The following is a 7,362-nucleotide window of genomic DNA, read 5'->3' on the forward strand; positions in this document are numbered from 1 at the left end:
AAATTACATATCTACGCTTTTTCAAGAACAATTACATTTTCCGAAAACATTTAATCATGAAATTAATTATTTTCAAGGGAGTACGTGTTGAGGATACAGTATTGAATATTTGAAATGTTCTACTGAATGTCTAAAAAGAGCAAGCGAACTTTGGCAGAACTCGAATGGAAAATGTAAATATTTAGTCGTGGATGCCAAACAAGGGTGTTGCGCGAATTTTCACATTTAATTTCGTATATCGAAATGCTACATTTCTACTGTCGCCTCTATGAAGGTAAAGTTGCACTGGAACTTCCATTTCCGTACTTAAGAATTTCTTGGTCATAACTCAGTCGATGGTAATATTGGCTGAGTGTGTTGCGACGGCTCAGATGACCCATACACTGAAACCACTGGTGATTATAAAATGCCATGTATTGGGAAAATAGAGGAAGGGAGGGGGTGTCGGAGTAAATGTGACCTTCTTGGCATAACTAGTAACGAATGATGTGTTTAACCATATTATTTCCGCGGGAAATGAATATAACAAGTACTGAGAAGTATTTCTGTTTATGTGATCTTTACCCTTTACCACACAGGATAAACTTTGTTGCTTTGTCTTAAGTAGACGACATTCACTGTGAACGACAGTCTTATCAACAACTTAAAACAGATTTAAACTTTTTTTGGTGCAAACTTGAAAATTTGTCAAGCCAGCGACAATTAAAAATATGTCGGTCAAGGTGCTCACAAGTTAGTAACCATCGACACGAAATCCCTTCAAATTAATTAATTTCATGATAAAATGTTTTCGGAAAATGTAATTGTTCTTGAAAAAGCGTAGATATGTAATTTTTTCAATTAATTTAGAGGGACTAGATCGATTAACAGTAAAATCAGTTGATTGAATTAAATATTGATTAAGGATTGAGTGGATAGAAATAACTAGAAAAAAATTTCAGTATCTGGAACTTCAGTCAATTGATAAACCTCACACATATCGTTTGTTTTTTCGGCTTTGGTCCAAAACAAGACGTCTTTATATAATATCTGTTACTTCAGTCTTAATTTAATTAAACTTTGAATAATTATGTTTGCTTTACCGTCATGCATTTGCACTCTAAAATATAATGTTGCTTTCAAACACCATATATTCAGTTTTCTCCAGTGCCAAAAAAGATATCATTTAGGGTGTACCTTAACCCCATTTCTATGATCAATTCACGCCATTTACTAAGATTATTTGCAAGTATTAAGGAAATATTAGGCATTTAAGCACCATTTACAGTGGCTTTTAACATCTTTTTTAGAAAATCTGTTGAACTTATAATATTACTTAGTTTAATGGTTTTAAAAGTAGGGAAAAAGTACGCTACCTATGTCACATCATTAAACCAAGTGAAGTGAAATAATTATTATAACCACTACACCACAGACACGTGGTCCAAGAGATCTAACTAATTTTTATGTCCAATCACAATGGTTAAAACATTTTATCTACCTGGGCTCGAACCTGGGACTTTCAGTGTGTGAAGCGGATGTGATAACCACTTCACCATAGATACGTGGTAATACTGAGTTTTCCAAGAGATCTAGCTAATTCAAGCGCCCAATCACGATAGTCAAAACATGTATCTACCAGGGCTTGAACTTGGGACTTTCCGCGTGTGAAGCGGACGTGATAACCACTGCACCATAGATACGTGGTAGCACTGAGTTTTCCAAGAGATCTAGCTAATTCTTATGTCCAATCACGATGGTCAATATATGTATCTACCAGGGCTCGAACCTGGGACCTTCCGCGTGTGAAGCGGACGTGATAACCACCACACTACAGATACGTAGTAACACTGAGTTTTCCAAGAGATCTAGCTAATTATTATGTCCAATCACGATGGTCAAAGCCGTACTTCTGTAATTAACTAAAATTAACATACTTAGACTTAATTGTTTTGATCAAACTGGCTGATAGCACACCCTGAATACTTAATTGTTAATTTAAGATGATTCCGAAAAGTATCTTCGCTGTAGTTTTTAAGTTATCGGTGGGGAAAAATCACGAAAAACCCATGTTAATCTCCATAGGAAATTAGCAAAAGCGGGTGAATATTACTTTAACGTTACAAAACGGTATCAAGTCATATCTACAAGGGCCTACCGGCCCTGTAGAATAACGGAAATCGTTTTAATTTCTTCTGGCTTGTGCAACTTTCAAGTTTGAGTTTTTAAAATGTTCAATATTGATCCCTTAACAAATACTCCCTACAATTTAATTAATTTCATGATAAAATGCCTCGGAAAATCGAATTGTTCTTGAAACTTTTTTATGTCGTTTATTTTTTTTGGTCCTTGGTCCAAACCAAGACGTTTTTATAATCCTATATGGCATAAGGAGAAATAGTGATTACACGGCAACCTAGCTATGAATAAAACTTCTGATAACGCTGGAATAATTCAGTATTTTAATTTAAACGCTTCGTTTGCTTATCAATAAATACCAATAGATGCTTATTCAGTTAAACTAGTATACTTTTTTTCAGGTATTGGCCACAACGATCGCTTTTAAGATCACCTAGGATTCATCCTGCTACGTCATTTATTAAAATATATTTGCATATTGGCATTTTGACACAACCGAAGAACGGTCTTTCTTAGATACCTTGTAAACACAAAAGAATTATCTCTAGCATATTACCAATTGTGAGTGACGTTGGTGAAGATCTTCGGAAAAGAGCGCACTCCCTCTTCTGAGGAAAATCTTCACTGACTTGTTTATCCGAAGATTGAAATTGTGGCGATATATGAGTTAACACCCGAAAAATTTTCAAGCTTCCAAAAATAATGGTCTAGTGTAGAATAATCAAGTTATACGAGGCAGAATGGGCATAGTTAGTCGCGGAGCGATTTTAAGGCTCAAGAAATACGCTGCAGCCTAAAGGAATTTCTTTTGCCTCATTGTCCCTTCGTTTCAGGGCACGATTAAAGGGGGGCGAAGGGGCACTGGCCCCCGGGCGCAAGGCTTGCTGGGGGCGCATTGAGTTAAACTATTCCCCCCTAAGCCACCACCCCTCTATGCATTGTAAAGGCGTTAGATAAGTGGCAATAAGTCGCAAGATGACTTGGTCCAATTAGCTAGCTGAACTTATAAAATATGCTGTTCCTTCTTTTTCCGACTTAAGGGGGCGCATATTATCTCGGCCCCCGGGTGCAAAATTTCTTAAAGTTAAATAAAATCTTTTCACCTTTTAAAGGAGGAGATTAAATTGTTTATTGAGTACATGCAACAACATTTGTATTTAGAAGCCTGAATATAAAACGTTGACCGTTTCAATAATGTTTTATAGAGTTTGAGCTGCTATAAAAAAGTTATCGAAACTACCTAAAATGTAACGTCTGTATGCGAATTATGCCGTAGCTTCCAATACGCTCAAATACTAGCTATATAAAATATTTAGATATCAAGGAATGAAATAAAACATCTCACCATTTTCCAGAGGATATTTTATCGTTCATTGGATCCATGCAACAACATTTTCAAGTGAATAACAAAAACGGTGCTATATTGGTGTTTTAAAGGTGACCATTGCTTTCTAAAAAAAACCTTAGTTAATAAACGTGTAAAAGTTTTCTAGAATTACGAATTTTTCGAAAAGGGTTTTATTCAAAGTTTGTTTTGTAATTTTTTAACTGAAGTAAAATCCGGGCCTTTAATATGTGGTAAAATTTCAATATGATCCATCCTATAGTTTATTTTATAAAACATAAGGTTGCTAAGGGTTGTTTTCATTAAATTAATTACAGATTTTGGAGAAAAACTAGAAAATGTCCAAAGAAATATCATGAGAAATTTTCCAGACTTGCAATTTGTAAGCACCATTTTAAAATTAACAATATTGTAACATGGCTGCCAGATTCCTGGAGTTTCTACTCCTTGGATCTGGCAGGGTGTTATGCCTCCATGTTACATGCTCCTCCTCCTATCCTAATCTCTGTGATTTTTCTGTTAAGTCAGTCACTAGTCAGCTCTCGGACAGAGCGGTTGTTTTTTGTTATAGAAACTGTCAAGTGTACAGTCTAGTTAGGTTTATCCCTTTTTCTTTATATTAATAAAGTATTAGAAGACTCTTCTTCTATTTTTGGATTATTAAAGTAAGTTGTCTTTAATTCATTTTTATGGCCCTCGGGAGATTCTCCCTTAGTTAATTTCTACGGAGGGTTACATAAAATGGCGCCCGAACAGGGACACGACTATTTAAGACTAGGCCTTAAGCCTCGGTCATTCCCGTAAAAAACTGTTTATCATTGTCGGTATATCCGCCCCCCCACGTGGTGTTAAGCCTTGGCTTCCACGTTGGTTAATGATTAAACTAGATTAAACTAAATTAAATTAAATCTTAATTAATCATAATTAATTTAAATGATAAATTAAATTAAAATAAAATTATCTTTGTAATCAATATACTGAATTTAGATAACTTACATGATTAGTTGTATAAACTTAACTTATTTGACTATTTTGACCATTGTAAACTTAACTAAATTAAATAAATAATGGCCAACTCGGACAATAACACATGGAGGTCGCCTCGAACATCAGAGGATGAGGAGGATGATTCTACTTTAAATAAAGGGGAAGATAATTCAAAGGAAGAACTGTTTGCCTCTACGGAAAATGATGGCGACACGCTAGCACCGCCAGAATCTGATGATCCTTTGGAGAATTTTAACAGGTTTCTTCGCATTGAGGAAGAGAAGGGCGAAGAAGATTCTGATTCGAGAAAGAGGACTGCAGGCTCTTCGGTTTTGGGATTTTCTCCCTATCAATAATTCCCGCGGAAGAGCATTCCTGCCCCCAAGGGAAGTTCAACTCCCTCAAATTTCCCTCCTCAAACTGGGATTGATTCCCTTGTTCCTCCCAAATCAGCGTCTAAAAGCGTTAGGCCTAAAGTTAGTTTTGCTAACACTTTACCTACTCCTCTAGTTAAAACTACCGGAACTCAAATGTCTCCGTCTCGTTCCACTAGAGATACTGGTTTCAACCGACAAACCCTTCAATTTGGACCAGACACTACTGATGAGGAATTAAGATCCTTTATACTGCCTTTACTCCAAACTTTGGCAGATAATTCTACCACACAGGCTAATGCCGTAGCCCAAAATGTAGCAATAAACACCGAAATAGCTACTAGTTTGGATAAATTAGTTAGGTATTACCTACATTAATAAATAGATGTACAAATTCTCAAGTAGCCCAGACGGGAAAAGTCCCTATTGAGCCTCCAGAAAGGTTAGCCTTTATGGGATCTTCTAGTGATAATGCCTCAGAATTCTTAGCTGCTTTCGAGGAATATGCTAAATTTCACAAGCTTTCGAATGAAGATAGGTTAACAGCATTGCCTCTTCCTTTACGAGGGCATGCTTTATATTGGTACCGGGATTTAATCCGTCAGTATGACGATATCTGTAGCTCAAACCCTACTCATCCTCACTTAGCTTGGAAAACATTCAAAAGACATTTTAAAGCTCAATTTAGAGATTCTGAAGCTGACTCTAAAATTAAAAATAGATATTTCCCAAAGAAGTCAGAAGGATAAAGAATCTGTAGAAGATTTCTTCGGGGATGTAATGAAATTAAACTTAGGGATGACTCATCCTCTTTCCGAAAAGGAGTTAGTTCCCATATTTAAAAGTAATTTAAAGGATGAACTTAGAACTCCTCTTCTCTTTTAACAATTTACTTCTATGGAACAATTGACGAATTCCTCTAAAACAATTGAAAAGGATATCGAAGTAAGGAAAAGGAATGCTGAGAAAAGGGAAAAGAGGAGATCAGCCCCTAAACTTAAGACCATAACCAAGGCTGTATCATCTTGCCCTGTGTTGTGTCTGTTGCTTAAAGTAATCACGACTGGTTATAAATCAACGTTTATTTATTTGGTTCTATGTTTTAGTGCAATACACCGCACGCGTCTCTGTACATTAGTTACATCTAGCCGTGGCCCGTCAACTGTTAACTATAAGCCCGTCTGCCCCTGTTTATACACATTGCTCGTTATCAGTTTTGGTCTACTGTTGTTATTTCACGCCCAGGTCTACTATATATATTTTTTACATTAGGTCTACTACAATACCTCTTTTCATTTAAAAAGATAAAAGGATTTTTGAACATTTTACAACTATTTTACATATTTACATAACGTTTTCTACTAATTTTAATTCTATAAGCCCAATTCCGATAAGTACATCGTGGTGGATTCCTCCGGTAAGCGGTTGCGATTTAAGAATTTGAACGTTTCCATGATCTCCGACGGGTTGAGATTGAAGTGGGCGGATAGCGTGTCTGTCAGTTCCTTCGTTGTTTTGTCCGTCACTTTGACCGGTGCCAATAATCCCCGCAGAAGACTGTACGTGGGACCACCAATGGCCGTCAGGAACATCGCCCTCTTCTTCCCCTCCATTTCTTCCGTGTCGATGTCATTGGCTGTGAAGAGCAGCTCTAATCTCTCGGAATGGACTGCCCACGTCTGCGATGACTCGTGAAATGGGTCGACTTTGCCAAACATAGCCATGCTGATTCCTTTGGTCGTTTTCTTTTAAGCGTTGGAAAGTGGAAGTCCCCCACAACGCGGTGAAAGTTCTTCGTGTAGTTATGGCGATTCGTACTGCTCACAATTATCACGATCTCGCCTCCGTCGCCATTGTTGTGTCTGTTGCTAAAAGTAATCACGACTGGTTCTAAATCAACGTTTATTTATTTGGTTCTATGTTTTAGTGCAATACGCCGCACGCGTCTCTGTACATTAGTTACATCTAGCCGTGGCCCGTCAACTGATAACTATAAGCCCGTCTGCCCCTGTTTATATACATTGCTCGTTTTCAGTTTTGGTCTACTGTTGTTATTTCACGCCCAGGTCTACTATATATATTTTTTACATTAGGTCTACTACACCCTGCAAATTGGGGGTCCTCTCATAGTCAAATTTCCCCTGGGCAGTGTCAAAGCCCGTATGATCCCCCTACTTCTCCTTCACATCCTAAATGGGAATATCCCTTAAAACCCTTAGACTCTAGATCAAAAGCTAGAGTTCAAAATATTTCAAATAGTCAGAGAACCTATACAAGAAACTTCAACCGAAGATCAAAATCCCCTGGTCGTCATTTAGCCTTATCTTACTCATCTACACGCGATATTACGTGTTACAATTGTCAGAAACCAGGTCACCTTGCACATGACTGTCCAGATAAAAAGACTAGCAAGTCGGGGGAAGCCAACAAGGGAGAGGTCCCGTGTGGTCCCTCTCCCGGTGCCCAGTCAAGAAGAGGATTGAATCCGTTAGAAAAGGTTCAAGTTATAAAAGGGTTACTATCCCTGTAACTTTTGAA

The 7,362-nt window shown here is 37.3% G+C and overlaps 2 non-coding genes across 2 annotated transcripts; both read right to left on the minus strand.

Annotated features, from left to right (window-relative positions):
- Positions 1–1,609: 1,609 nt before the first annotated feature.
- Positions 1,610–1,682, minus strand: TRNAV-CAC (transfer RNA valine (anticodon CAC)). The gene has a single exon. It is a non-coding gene; the product is annotated as a tRNA-Val (tRNA).
- A 65-nt stretch (positions 1,683–1,747) lies between these two features.
- Positions 1,748–1,820, minus strand: TRNAV-CAC (transfer RNA valine (anticodon CAC)). Its single transcript has one exon. It is a non-coding gene; the product is annotated as a tRNA-Val (tRNA).
- Positions 1,821–7,362: the final 5,542 nt, after the last annotated feature.

The sequence above is a fragment of the Phalangium opilio genome, unplaced genomic scaffold, assembly GCF_054372755.1.
Source record: "Phalangium opilio isolate 3A_F unplaced genomic scaffold, DU_Popi_V2 ptg000088l_1, whole genome shotgun sequence".
Classification (NCBI taxonomy): Eukaryota; Metazoa; Arthropoda; class Arachnida; order Opiliones; family Phalangiidae; genus Phalangium; species Phalangium opilio.